Here is a 15,736-nt window from a genome sequence, read left to right as displayed (position 1 = left end):
TCAAGCTTGCCTCTGCTGTGCTCAAATCTAAGGAGAGCTTTTGGTTCAACATTTTTTCAGCAAATTGTGACTGAGTTATTAATTATCTGTCCCTGTTATTAAGTACCTGGAATTTATAAATCTTTCAGGAAGGCATTTAATACACAAGTCTCTGAATGTTCCTGGAGTTCCTGACTGGTATTATTAAGTAAGCTGTGGATGCTAGGAAACACGTCATCCTAATGATGAGGGAATTAAGTCTGTTAAAGTAGGTTGCTTGATTGTTAAATAGCTTCTTTGGCGCTTGTTGCTTTAGGAACAAAGGTCAGATTCTTTCTTTCCCTTGTGCTGGAGATGCGTTGAAACTCATGTGGTCTGACTGCAATGGGTTTATTGAGCCCATTAGAGTTCTATGAGTACCTGTGTAATGGCTTTTGGTGACAGGTCTGATAATTGCTGTTACATGGTAAATTTCTTGCTGCTTTAAAGGGGGCATGAAGCCAACAGAGGTGACTTCAGGCTTAAGATTGTGGGACTGCAGTTTACTGGGGAAGTTCTCTGCCTTTTTTCTCCTGGTTTCTTCAGTTTCCTTCATCATGCTGATTGAAGAGAAGATTAGCCTAAAGCAAGAGAGAGAAAAGAAGTGCCTACTGGATCATGGTGTCACTCAGTGGAGTCACTGAAACTTCAGACTTTTTTTTGAAAAAGTAGTAATTACTGAACACTAAATCAGACCCAGGTCTCCTTTGTGGAATTGTAATGTTTGTGTGGATGTTTGTGTGTGTGAACTTGCACTTGTATCACAAAATCAGTGAAAACTGAGGGGGTTTCAAGGTAACAGTCGGTGTCCAAGTACATGAGGCTGCTCTGCCACTGTGTCTTGCTCCATCTACAGAGCTATATCTTCTAAAGTAGGCAGTTCCTTGACCTTAGTATCATCTGTTCAGTTTGAAAGTCTGCAAAGATGACAGTTAATTCTGTTTTGATGGTGATTTTGAGAAGGGAGTGTCTAAAGGTTTTGAGTAGAGCTATGTAAAAATGAAAAGTTTTGTAACAACAACAAAAAAATAATCTAGTGAATTGGAGAGAATACTCTCATGGTGCTTGGAAGGGATGGGTAAGAGTGCACGTGTCTGTGCAGGTCATGTAACTCCAAAGTTAGAGATAGCTGTTACGTAACAGCTCTTCCTCCTACAGCTGCAGTCTGTCCTTCTTGATTTCCTGTTTTCCACTAAAGATTTTTCTTTCTTCAGCTTTAATTATGAGGAAAATTTATAGAAGGATAAACAATTTTTCTCTCGAGGTAGAGGGCTGAGAGATTTCGTAGCATTCCTTTAGCTAATAATGGTTCAAAGTCAGCAGTGACATAACATTCATTTTAGAAGATGTGTGTAAAGAATACTTCTGTGTTGACAGTTACAGCTTATGGCTGTGCCACAAGGTGTTACTTTGGATGAGATTACTCCAGACTCTTGACATGCTTCATCCAATTAACTTCAGTTTGCTTTTCCAACCTGGCTGTTATTACTTAGTGAAAGTGTTCTATTATGCAGAAAAATGTAGCTGTGATATAGTCCTAAAGTAGAGCTGGTTTGGCATGTTTAAAAGTTGGCCTCTGTGAATTAAGTTTTAGTTGCTGAAACCTTCTTCCTTTGTTGTATAAGGCACACCAAGCACGGGTTGGCAAAATGGTAAAGATAACACCCTTTTTTTTTCTATCTGAACAAATAATTGCTTGTGATAGATGAACAGTTTCTCAGTTTTAGGAGATATTTTTCATGTGCATCTTACAAAGGTAAATAGGAGCTATCAAAACAGTTCTTTTGGAGTCTGAAGGCCTCTTTTTACTGCCCTGCTTTTTCAGTCTGATTCACTAGTGTCAGGCAAGGATTATCGTGCAGATGTAGAAGAAAATAGAATGGATTAATTTGCAGTAATGTCAGTTAGGGAAAAGCTCTTGACTTTTCCTCTTTCATTTTCCAGGAGGACATGAAAATCAAATCAAACATATTGAAAAAGTAGGTTTTTATTTGTTTGTTCATTGGTTGTTGCTTGGTTGGTTTTTTTTGGTCACCTTGGGACCTGAATGAAATCTTTATTATCAGTTGGCAATATGTGACACAACATAACTTTTGCAGCAGTGTGTGTGGGGTATTAATAATGTTGTGTGTTTATTAACAACAGTGATAAATGATTTTACAACCATCAGGATTCTCAATAACTAACTTGAATTTAAAAGTATCTCAACAGTATAAATTAATTAGGAAACAATGCTAAATAGAGATGTTTGCTCACAAGTTAACTTGAAGTTCTTAAACTATCTGTTGTTTACTGGTCTGCACAATGAAGTGCTAAAAGCTAAATTCTGTGAAATGTTAAACTTTGATGAAAGATATGAAGAAAGAAACTGTTTCTTTTGCCAACACTGTGGTCAACAGCAGTGCCCTGACCTGATTACTTAAGCTGATGTTTTTCCTAAATCTGTCATGAATCAGTAATTATCAAGTTTTGCAATACTCAATGATTCTCTTGTGAATAGCAAAAAAGATTTGTTATTGTAGGTTGGTATTTTCTAAAACGAAGTGTTCAACTCTTGCAACTGCAAGCTCTGTACAGTAAGTTTTTTTGCCTGGAGAACTGTGGAATGCCACTGCAAATCAGAAGACTTTCACAAACTGTGAGGAAACTTAATGTGGCCTAATCTGCAAGTGACCCCTATGATGTCTTTTAAAATAAACCTCCACGTTGGTCTGTTTTTCTGTTAATCATTGGAAGATACCCAGTGCAAGTATTCAGTTGTAGGGCTTGACTTATAGGACTTCTAATAGGAAAAGGAACTTTTACAATACAGTATTATTAGTAAGGTATTCTCATAGTGTTTTAATATGGTTCTCTTATAAAAATTTTCCTTTTCTGTTACACTAATGCTATGCAGGAATGTGTTGTGGAAGGGGTAAGAGGGGCTGGGTCCCTGAATGAGGCTGGAAATTCAATCCATGCTTTGCTTGAGTGTGATAGCACAATTAGTAGCTGGTTTTGAGACCCCAGTAATCCACACAACTCATGGCTGCTTTCAGAAGAATAAAGGACCAAATTTAAGGGAACTTTGCAGTTAAGGGCACCAGGAGATGTGGTAACATTGTCTGGTGAGTCACTCACAAAGGATGGGATGGCAAAACCTCTGTGGGGCTTATTTGAAGGGTGCTTTTGGTTTCTGTCTCTGCAGATCTGTGGTTAGAGCCCCATTAAAATCAGACATCGCCTGAAACTGTGTGTAGAGCTGTGGTGGAGCCTGCCGACCCTGAGCAAGGAATGCAGCTGAGTATGAGGTCAGTGGGAGAGCTCTTGTGATTTGACTGACAGCAATCACTTGTTGGCTCAGGATGGATGAGCTTAAAGAGAAGAACATATCAACAGGCAAATCTTAAATGTCCTACTTGTTGGTTTGAGGGTGTGGTCTGACACCGGTGGAGATTTATACAGATGACAGAGGACTTGATAGCAGGGAAAAAGGAAAAAATGAGGAAACTTGAATCAGCCAGTTCTTTTCTGTCGAAAATTGCTTAACGTAGATTTGTGGTTTTAAGTAAATGTACATATTAAAAGAATGCTGACCTTTAAAAGCTATTGTTGCTGTTTAAAGCATATGGACTTACAAGGAGCAGAGAAATACCATAAGCCTACGAGATAAGAAAAGCACCATTGAAACTAGTGGAACCCTGGCAAAATAAAGAGTTGTTTCCAGAATGGTGCTCTCCATTAAAAAGTCAACTGAGCACAGTTCCTTCAGAAATTGGTGTGTAGGGGTACTACATACCTCTTGAAGAGCACTGCATGATAAACTGGCGATTCAAATGGCAACCACTGTGTTTTTCCTTAAAACAATGAAGGTTCTTACAAGATTCTCGAGCTGAAGTTATGTGTTGTGGACCCACTGGTTAGGAATGCAATGAAATTAATTCTTTGAGCTAATGAAAACGATCGATAAATATTGAGCTGCCCTCTAGTGGTAAAATGGCAGCATGAGGTGTGTTTGATTCCAGTGCTCGTAGTGGTTGAAAAGCTGAGTGTTTACTGGAAGGAGAACAAAAATGTGCAAATATTTTTAAAGGAACTGTATAGTTACAGTTCAAATGTCAGCCCAGAAATGGAAAGATGAAATATTAGACCACAGGCATCATGTTCTCTGGGGAAAAGGTCTTTCACAATTCTCATATCATGCAATGTACAGAAGAGCTCCACAGGCTGTATATCCAGAGCTTGTTCCAAAAATTGTCAATGTATTAAAGAAGTTTAGATTTGGATATTTGCTTCAGCTCATTTTGGGAAGAGAGATCGTCTCTGAAGCTGGGATATGATGATACTCGAACATTCTGTTGTATGGAACTGTTAAAATTCATGGCTTTGTCTTAGATTATTTTCCACAGTTGAAACAATTATTTTCCAAGTGCTACATTGATCCTCTTCACTTCTATTTGCACAGACTTCTGCTCTGCTTCACGAGGAGAGGAACGTGCACAGATGAAATCAGCCAAAATTACTGATCTTCTGAATAGACTTACCTTAAAAATGAAGGCAGTGCCTTTATGGGAAATGCCAACGTGTTCTAACATAACATATGCAATTAAACTAATTCTCCTCTTGTTTAAAATGGGCTAATAACTATCACTGTTCCCACTTAAGTCAATCTATGTCTTTAAATTTCAATGAAAGAGAAAAGGATCGGTGTTGTGTAAGTGATGTAGCAAGCTGCTACATACAAACGTAATGCCATTTGTGAGGCTTCATTTTGTACTTTGTTGAAGGAAGTAACTCAGCCTCTGTGAGACAATTATTTGGGAAAGTGTGCCAGTTCTATCATCACTACAAAGATATCTTTCCGTGTGACATTAGGAAGAGAGAGACCATTTAGTGAAGGCTAAACTTTTCTGTCCTGGTGTATTTCTGAAGCCACTGCTGTGTGTTCATCTTCTGTGGTTTCTGTTTCAGTGTGGTTAAACAAAGAGTCGTGTAGGATGAATTCAGGAGAAGAAATGCCAGAAATCTGAAATCCAATGAGGTTCAGGTTCTGTGGATGATACACTGTTCCAGATTCATACAGAATACACCACAAGAAAATTTGGCAGAGTGTTTTTTGGGATGAAGATGTGAGTGTGCATGTAAGAGTGGGACAGAGGAGAAAGGCACAAAAGGCTCTTGTGAAAAGTTTCTTTGTATGTAGTAATACTGGTGCAGATGAAAGAAGAAGTAAAGAGAATATTGACTGCAAATAGTTTTAATCAATGTTTATCGCCAGCGCAGAGTCTTCAAAGATTAGCATGAGAGAGAAGATTTTTGCCTGGGGAAACCAATGTAGCAAGCATTATCTGAAAGGTGTTGATGAATCAGGTTTTTGTTTATCCGTGCATATTGGGTACATCTCCTTCCTATTCGTGTTTATTACAGTCTCTTTTGTTTTCCTCTTAATCCAATGTTTCTTAGAGGCAAAAATCAAAAATTCCTCTGAGTGCAGAAGTCCTGGAAGTATGGATAAGACCTTTGAACATACACATGTGCATCCTGAAAGACATGTGCATGCATGCATATACACACATGCAGAGCACATGCAGCTGTTTAGTGCTGTCATATGCTATATGCTATATTTGTTTGTGTGGGTTTGTAGATGCTTCTCTGTGCTCAGCTGTGTAAAGCAAGTTTGGAAGAAAGCTGGAGTTCAATGGAGACACACCATCTTACATGATGTGAACTAGAAATACCAAAGGTTATCTCTGACATTAGCAACTGGAGGGAGTCCCTTTGTAACATGGGTATAGTATAGCTACATAATTGGGAATTCAGGTAGGTGTGGGATGGAAACTTCCAGGGATAGCTAAGTGCAATTAGACTCTGGTATGGCCAGAGAATAAAGTATCTGTTAATTCATAGGCTCTAATACTTGATAGAACAGCTTGAGTCTTTAAAACGTATCAGAGCTTTGTGCCTAGGTTAGGCACCTGACAGCTGATGCTAGTATGTATGCTACATTTCAAGCAGCAGCAGTATAAACAGTGCGATAATTTGTGCTTAGGAACATCCTCACCTTTCATCAAGCCTTCCAGAACTATGAGGGTTCAACCCTTGCTTGCTCCTCTGGTGCCTGTTTTATTTGATGTCAGATAATTGATACAGATTACATCTTCAGCAGTCTACCTGTTGAGGTCAGTTTGCATTGGATCAACATTTACATTCTACAGGCATATGGCAGAACCTGCAGAGATCTCTAGTGAAGTTTCTGTTCTTCTTTAGGTGCACAGCCAAGAATGTAACTTCGATTTCCAGCAAAGACACAGTCTTATTCTGGCATTCAGCAGAAAGTATAACCTCTGTAGGGGACCTCACTGCAGTTCCAACAGTAAAAAACTGTAACCATCATGAACTATGATTTGTTTTCCGAAAAGGCTTGGCGAATTTCCATGAACACTAGGTATCTGTCTAAGTTTGCAAGTTCCTCCAGCTGTCCTGGGGAGCTTGTAAGTTCCTTGAAACTCATTTCTGTTCACATGGCGATTACAAAATGTGACTGTTTTGCCAACAGAGCTGGTAAATTCCAAGAACCTCAGATACTAGATTCACAGAAATGACAACCCTGCTGGCCACACTGGTCAAGCTAGAAATGTTTTTGAGTTTCAAGAGCTTTAGCTGTTTCTGCATGCAATTTACAAGTTGCAATTGTGAATCTACATAAAGGACTTTGGCAACAAACAGGCGGAGCTCTTGGTGGTTACAATCTCAGCCAGCACAGTGCATTCACAGGGCTTGGAGAAGTTGCAGTGCTGATGGTTTCTTAGCAGAGCCTGTAAGCCTAGAGTTCTCTGGACAGAATGGCCTGAAACTGTCCTCCTGTTGAGTTATCTGAGGAGATCCTCAAAATTCCAAGATGGGATATAATCAATCGCATCATTAGATGACCTTGTACTTTCTATGGAGCCTAAAATTACTGACTCATAGAGGTAATAACTCACGTGTAACAACTGGCAAGCTTGGGAGCCTTTCTATAATGTCCTCATTTGAAGGAAGATTGGAAACCACTGGAATGAGAATATGAATTCTGTGAACCTACTACAGAAAATTCTAGATGACAAGAAGTTTCTAGCTTCTGTCAGAAAGTTTTCCTTTGGTGAGAGAACAAAAATATTCAGATGAAGAAGGGGATTCTTAGTTTTAGAAATTCAGTGTAAATTAAATAAAATCTGAATTTTGCAGTGATTTTTTTTTTACAACCTTAAGCTAATGTTCTGTCTTACAGAACGTAGAAGCTTAGAAGTTCCCTATCGCTTTGAACTACTAAGTGCTTTTAGAAAGAAACAACACTGCAGTTATATTGTATCTGATATTTGAAGAATCTCTAGAAAAAGAAATAAAAAGATCTTGAAATCTTCTTATGACCAGCATGCCTTCTTTACATGGACATTTTGGATCAAAGTATCCTATATATTCCTCACATCTTTTCTGCTCGTATGTGTAAAAACCATGAAGAGGTTTTTTGGTTGTTGCTGTTATTGTTTTTTAAGTGTAAGAATGTGTAAGTTGAATCCAGTCATTTCCTGACATTTGGAGGCTGGACTCTTAAATTCTTTCAACACTATTTTTATGTGTGTAATTATATACATAGGTGTTCATAAATAGCATAAATTGATACATACAGAAATAATATAGCTGTCAGAATATGTTGAAAAATAGCAGAAGAGTAAAAAAGAAGCTTATAGAAGGAGGAAGAAAAGTTTATCAAAATGGGATATTGTTTCTATCTGAAAAAAGCTCTCAGAGGCCAATGCTTTTGACCCAATAACTATTTCTTTTTTACATGGATAACGTTCCCAATCCTGCTACTTAAAGTACAAAATACTGACATGTCTCTCTCTCTCCCCCCATCTTACAGCACCTGCTGTGCCCAGGAAAAAAAACAATTACAATGTTTATCAAATCTAATTTAATTTATTTTACTTAATATTGTAGGGAAACTTAATCCTGTAGTCTTGTTTGGTATTTTGGACTCAGTGGACAAATATTGCGTTATGAATATAGGTGGGTGCCTGAGAAAGTTAACTCACTTGCAGAACTGGCATCTAAATGTATAGTTTTTGTAATTATTGTTGAATATATACAGTGTATGCCACGATCTGTTTACACTTTACATTGCCAACTGTGCATAGAACCATCAACTAAGAATGGCTTGGGTTGAAAGGAACCTTACAGCCCATCCACTTCCAACTCCCTGCCATGGGCTGGTTGCCACCCACTAGGTCAGGTTGCCCAGAGCCCCATCTGTTTTTGCATGCACATGATTACCTAAAACTTTGCCTATGTCATCAAGCAAACAGCAGTAAAGATAGAAGGTTGCTAACTGGTTCTACTTTTTCAGTGTCTTCTTTGGTGTTCTTTTTTACAAACACGAGCAACAATGCTGTGGGGAGGTCATAGGAAATGATTGATCATATAAAAAAAGTCTGGAAATGCTTTCCTCATAAAGATCTGTTCTCTACTGCTGAAACATAGTTCGTTAATCCTTCCTCTTCTGTAAATAAGGGAATGTGGTAATGTATCTTTGTGTCAGAGCAGTTTTTTGCCTGTCTGTAGTCCCTCTCATTCTAGCTCTGTGCATTAGTCTAGTTCAGCTGTGTGCCAATGTAATCTTGTGTGGTCATCTTCTCTTCTGATATAATTCTTCAAAAAGTTGTGGGCAGTCATCTGAGTGTCTGTGCTGCACATTTTCCACATTATGCTCGTAGTAAAGTCAACCGACAGTTGTGCATCTTCTTACTCCCTGCTCACCTTCCCGGTTTTGATTTGCAGCTCTTCCATTCATAATTAGTGATTGAATAGAATTTGCTGGAAGGAGTGAGAGGGAAGATCTTCAGTGGTTTGAAAATTGGACTCGACATGTTATTTTGTTAAATCTATTGATGAATAAATATTTAGTCACATATTTCCTTTTTGATTAAAGCTAATTCCCCCTTTACATGCCGTTACTCATCTTGCATTTATCTCAAGTATAATAGTTGCAACTGTTAAGACAGTAATTAAACTTCAAAGCTTTGATATTAAAGACTCAGCGAGAACACCCAAAAGCAGAAGAACTTGCAGTTAAGACTATACAAATCCATCCTTAACTAGTCCACCTTGGGTAGAGATTATGTAGTACAGTAATAATATTTGTTGTAAAGACGATCCCTGCAAAATCTTGACAATGGACTGCACAGAGTTCCAGGATTATGATTTTGGGGATTTTCTTTTTTCTTTTAATAGATATGGCTTTGCCTTAAAGGGTGTAGCTGAAATTCATTTTAGATAAGCAGAATTCTTCAGTCCAGGATTTTGCCTTGACGGTCATCTGTAAAAAATGTTAGCTGATGCTTCATTCCAAAATAATGAACAAAAGGCTCAATTCTGCTGTTAGATCTGGGTTTATGAATCATCAAAAAGTGCATAAGCCTATGTGTGTGGGTGGCTAACTGCAGCGTGTGCCCCAAGCTCTTGTTCCATCAGGAATGTAGAGTCATCCAAAAGGGTGGACAGCTTTGTGCGGCTTCCCTGTCTGTGCTGAGATATGGTCCAAGTGGGAGGTGGATTGACCAAAACTGGGAAGACCACAGACCTCCGTGCTTGTTAGTCATACTCTACTGTCTGAAATGGGCATCTCTGGAGCACATTTCTTGGGTGTAACTTATTTCATGAGCCCGATGGAATAAATACGGCATCTAACCATCTCCAAGTATGCTGTCAAGAGAGAGAGGGAATGGTAATTTTAAACATCTTTCCACTTGCTGAGATGCTTGGGCACATATTCAAAAGATGTGTAAACTTGTCTGGGAGAATTCTTTGGGTCCTTAAAGTAGGAATTGCAGATTCTCTGCTTTGATACAACGACCTGTTTCACTGCAGGTAGTCACTTTCTTCTCTTTCCTCGTTGCTCAGTTTTGTTTCATTTTCATTTTTTGTACCTTTTTTTCCTCCCATGTTTTTTTTTTTTTTTCTTTGTTCTTTCTCCCATTTCCTACAGGAATTGTGGAATAATATAAAATTCAAGCAGATTTTTAGGATCAGACAGTGTTTTTGTTCATACTCAGCTGTTAGGTTTTTGTTCAAAGCAAACTTGAAGGAAGCTCTACTGAGCAGAGGTAGAAAAGACTCTAGACTGTTCTTCAAACAGTGTGTAGTTAAACTGGCTCTTTGCCTCAGTTGTTATGGATACTGGAGCATAAGTAGGTTCAAGGGGATGCAAGACAAGCTCAGGAAAAATAGTTTTTTAGGGATACTAAATATGTGACAACATATGTCTCAGAGAGTTAGTGAGCCACAGATTGTTGGATCCTGGAAGAGCATTTGGGAAAATATCACTGTGCTTACCTTGCTCTGGCATCTTCTTTTAGTTACCACCTGGTGGATTAGATGGATCTTTGTTCTGACACCATTGCAATCATCTTTATTGGCATGAAAGCCTGGCTCAGATGAAGTTTTTTTGTGCATAGAAATTCCTTGGAAATACAAATATGGATTTTAGTGCCTTTCAAAAGCAGCAAGAACAGAGTAGGAGACTCAGCATGTCACAACTTATCAAATGCTTCCTCCTTCTTACTACTTTGATTCTCACCCATGCTTTTGTCATAAATGAATGTGGTTCTTCTTTGGTAGCAGACCTGATGTAACATTGCATTTGTGCTCTGTTCTCTGGGAAAGGCTGAAATGGGGAGTAGGAGAGAGTAATGGATATGCTGCTACCCCTCTGAGATGGCAAAGGTTTCCCAGGGCAAGAATGACTGGATGCTCTCTTGGCAGCAAGAAAAAAGGTAAATTAAGAGAAATACAATTAATGCCATTTCTTCTGGCTGTCACTGCAGGCGGATTAGACAGGAGTTGAACTGGGACAGAGGTGTGAATGAAACAATCATGGAAAAAGAATAGATGTCTCCTTTTTGCCTTCTTACCTGTTCCCAGTGGCTTCAGAGAGAGAGCTTCAGAGAGAAGCCAGTCCTAAACATTCAGCAGGAGGAGTGAGGCAAAGCAAAAGCAAATTGAGGGCAACTCATTGCTGCCTGATGGTGAGGAAATGGAATGAGAGATTCCTGAACCCCTCTGCCTTCTGTTTTCTATGTAAAATGCCACATTCAATGGATATTTCCAACTGTGCATCTATCTGTCTGGCCAAATTCCCATCTTTCTGCAAATCCCCTCTGAGGAGTGCATGGACATTATCGGGGCTCTGGGAAGCTCAGTGGTTTGTTTTCAGAAGAGCTGCTCTCCTCCTCCCTGAATCAGCTGAGTTCCCATGGGGAGAGGCTTCGTTCCTCACCCACTGAGGTTAGTTGATGTCTGTGGGCTGCAGATAACTCTCAGGGCTGATGTTGTATGCTGGGGCAGCAGCAGCCGTGGCTTTTCTCTGCTACAGCAAGTGTTGCCTCTTGACGGTGCCTCCCCTGAGGGATCATTAACAGGGTGGAGGCTATTTTCTTTCCTAGAAACAGGAAGAAAAGAAGAGGATGAGATGGGAGGCCTAAAACAATCTAGAATTAGATTACAACTGTGAGCTCAGTGACATCAACTCCCTTCTGTCTTCCCACCCATTTGCTCTCACAGCATTTCTATTTAGGCTGAACAGGATCTGATGGTACCTATAACACCACGCTAATTCCTTGGTGTTTAATTGGGTCCGAAGCAAAGGCACAATCTTCCAGTCCCTCTCCCCAGTACTGTGAAGTCTAAAGTATAATTAAGTGCATGTTGCACTGCAAAGGCAACTTGCAATATCTAGCAAGACAGGATGCACTGGATTTCAGAGCAGTTCTCTAATCACTACTGTCAAGGGATAGTATCGCCTTGAAATCTAGTACATTAAAATCAAACCTAAAAGTCGTAGTACGGTTTGCAGGTTTTATTGTAAGAGATCTCTTTCTCTTTCCTTCTCTGTGGTTATGCAGCCACAAAATTGTTATGTTCACAAAGTATATTCACATTTATCATAACTTAAAATTAATGCTCATTAAAAAAAAAAAAGTTAAAGACAGCAAAGAAAAGTAAAATGGCTGCTATAGAACAACAACAAAAAAAACTAGCTATATTCTTTCCTCTTCTCTTCTCTTCTCTTCTCTTCTCTTCTCTTCTCTTCTTCTCTTTCTTCCTTCTCTTCTCTCTTCTCTTCTCTTCTCTTCTCTTCTCTTCTCTCTCTCCTTCTCTTCTCTTCTCTTCTCTCCTTCCTTCTCTTCTCTTCCTCTTCCTCTTCCTCTTCCCTTCCTTCCTCCTTCCCTTCCTTCCCTTCCCTTCCCTTCCCTCCCTTCCCTTCCCTTCCCTTCCCTTCCCTTCCTTCCCTTCCCTTCCCTCCCTTCCCTTCCCTCTCCCTTCCCTTCCCTTCCCTTCCCTTCCCTTCCCTTCCCTTCCCTTCCCTTCCCTCCCTTCCCTTCCCTTCCCTTCCCTTCCCTTCCCTTCCCTTCCCTTCCCTTCCCTTCCCTTCCCTTCCCTTCCCTTCCCTTCCCTTCCCTTCCCTTCCCCTCTCCCCTTCCCTTCTCCTTCCCTTCCCTTCCCTTCCCTTCCCTTCCCTTCCCTTCCCTTCCCTTCCCTTCCCTTCCCTTCCCTTCCCTTCCCTTCCCTTCCCTTCCCTTCCCTTCCCTTCCCTTCCCTTCCCTTCCCTTCCCTTCCTTCCCTTCCCTTCCCCTTCCCTTCCCTTCCTCCCTTCCCTTCCCTTCCCTTCCCTTCCCTTCCCTTCCCTCCTTCCCTTCCTCCCTCACTCCCTTCACTCCCCTCACTCCCTACCTTTCTCCTCTCCTCTCTCTCCTCTCCTCTCCTCTCCTCTCCTCTCCTCTCCTCTCCTCTCCTCTCCTCTCCTCTCCTCTCCTCTCCTCTCCTCTCCTCTCCTCTCCTCTCCTCTCCTCTCCTCTCCTCTCTCTCCTCTCAAACTTTTGGCACCAGAAAAACTCAAAATAAATAAAATAATAAATAAAAATGTTTTATATACTTCCCCTTGAATATAGTTGTTTTAAAAAAGCTAACCAAGAGGGAAATGAAAAAGAAATGTGGAAAGCCAGTCTTTCTGAGTCTAGATTTCTCAGAAAGGGAAGTAAAGGACTAAGAAACTCTCTGGTTTCCTTCAAACTGTTCCACCACAATCTTAGTGTCAATTGGAGACTGCGTAGATGCCCACATGCAGGAGCTTGGGGTCTGTATGAAGGTAGGAGGTTGTAGGTCACAGTTCAGTCTGATCTTGGATGCAAATCAGCACAGGTGCTGTTGAGCCCCAGAGGGACTGGAGTAAGTTCAGTGTCACTGCATAAACAGTAGGGTTGTGAAACTGGCACTTACCTTTCTGACCTCGCAGACAACATCTGCTTACTCAGGCTTCTTGTCTTACTTCTAAAATTACTCTTGCCACAAGCCATGTTTCCTGCTTTTTAGAGAACACTCCATGTCTCTGCATGTACAGTGGCGCCCTCAGAATGCTTCTGTGCTATGCAAATTGCTTTCTCAGTGGGCTGGTTAATTCTGAGGGTTTAACCAATGGACCTGTGCCAGCACTTCCGTTCTCCGAATGCATAGATTCTGGATTGAGGATTTGAATATGGATTTTGTTTCCTACCGATGTAATATGATAAAACAAACCTTTGGTTAAGAAAACCTGCAATTTGTGGGATGGTGATGAGTTCCAGACCCGTGTTCTCATCCAAAGTTTGTGGCTAAGCTAATCTCTGTGTGGAAGAAATGGGTAAAACTCATGAGGAAACAGCCAGGAGATTGTATTTATAGTTTTTTAGCTTTGGGTCTGAATAACACCAAAGAACAAAACAATGTCAGATGAGGCCGATGTATCATAATTAAGTTCTTAGCTATCCGTTTTCCACTCAGAGAACTGTGAAGGCGGTGTGTTCTCTGTCAGAGTGCAGGTAAGATTTGATGGGTTATTTTTCTGATAAATCAGAGTATATACGTTCACTGATAGTTGTGATGTCCGGCTGTACGCCTTCCTGCTTGAATTCATCCAGATTTATGCCGTAGATTGATGATCACAATTCACATCGGTTAAGATATGCTCAGAATAGAGATGCGAGACCTCCAACATATCCACAGATGTACTGGGGGGCCCAGTTGCTGTCCTCTGAGCCAGTACATAGCTAAGAAATTGCACAACTGATATTAGTTGTGTTGATGAGGTCTGTGTCTTTCAGCTAGGATCTAAATCAAGGCTCAAATCACCTTTGGAGATGTAAAATCCCACAGAGCCCGAAAGATCTGTCATATCTGTGTGTTTTATAAGTGGTCTTTTACTTACTCAGATGTCATACATTATTAAAATTGGATATGCCTCATTCACTACCTGAATGAGTTGTTGGACATTAACATAATAAGCTGCCCTTTGCCGTGCTCCAGTTCAGTGAGGCCTCTGTTTCATCAGTGAAAAAAAGATTCCTCTCTCTATAGTTTTCCATTCTCAAATGCATGTATGTTTGTATAAATTCATATGCATGTCTTTATGTGCATGTATTACAGTAATACAACACATACTGTAAGTAATTTTGCAGTTCTTTGAGATAAGGCACCATGAAAGTGAGTACTGCCATTATCACTGTCAATGTTTTAGGTATGTCTTGCAAATCCTTTCTGAAGAGAAATCAGAAATCAGAAACCCATGGTTGAGATAATAATCAGGCAAGAACTTTGTCTTCTTTTCCTTCTTTTTTTTTCTCCTCACAGTTCAGTTCTAATGCACTGCCATAATCTGGAAGGGAACAAGGTGTGCCACTGAGCAGCACTGATGGCTTTATATTTCCATCTGAAGGTAATCCTAAACTTTTGTGGGAGAGCTGTCAGGCTTTTGGTGAGTAAGCATTTAGCAAATGCATAATCATTGCAATATTACAGCTATTAAAGTGCAGAAACTCACTGATGCTTGTTTAGATGCTGAAGGCAATGCATTAGGAACTGATGGTGACTGATTATTATCCAATCAGTTCCTGATGCAGTATCTGCGACATCAAAAACTCTGCACTGACTTTGGTTACATCCTATATTTTTCAGTTGTGGTGTCCTCGTTTAATGTCTTTTTTCTTAATTTTCGTCTTCAAATGCTGAGGCTCAACAAGGCCAGTGTACAAGAAGAAAAGAAAACTGCTTCATTGCAAGACTCAGTTTTTTAGGGAAATTCCATTTTTCTTTGAGCACAGTCATGGTTTATCTAAGAATTACTAAGAATAAATATTACCAACAATTGCATTAAATAGTACTGATAGCAAGCCTTATACCTCTGCAAGTTTTAATTTATTCAGAACTGTTGTTTTTTGGTATGGACAGCTTAAGACAGCAAGTCAGCAAGTGTTCTGTCTCACCAAAAGGCATGAGATGATGTAGGCTCTCAGCAGGGCGAGCCTGCAAATTCAGTAAGTGTTTGAATTGTGAAATTCATGAGAAATTCATTATAACTAATGCCAGCATGTATCAGCTTTTTGTGTGCAACATTTGGCAAGAGGAACTACAAAGCCAATGCTACTGTCCTATTTCTCACACATTTTCTGGATCTGGAAAGAACACTACATTTGAAAGGAAGAATCTGTATTCAGACCTGATTCTTGATAGCCAGCCTGGGTATTTCCACTGAATGTTCAGGAGCCAGGTATGTCTGTCTATTTGCTGATCTGACTGTATTGAGAGCAAGTAACATGCAGCATAAGCAGAATTTGGTCATTAGAATCCCTCAGGCATCAATATTTTTGCTTCTATCCACTGTATTTGAAAGAGT

This window comes from Meleagris gallopavo, chromosome 2 (assembly GCF_905368555.1).
Source record: "Meleagris gallopavo chromosome 2, MGAL_WU_HG_1.1, whole genome shotgun sequence".
In the NCBI taxonomy this organism is placed as follows: domain Eukaryota; kingdom Metazoa; phylum Chordata; class Aves; order Galliformes; family Phasianidae; genus Meleagris; species Meleagris gallopavo.
The sequence above is the reverse complement of the archived record's forward strand: the minus strand, read 5'-3'. Positions refer to the sequence as shown.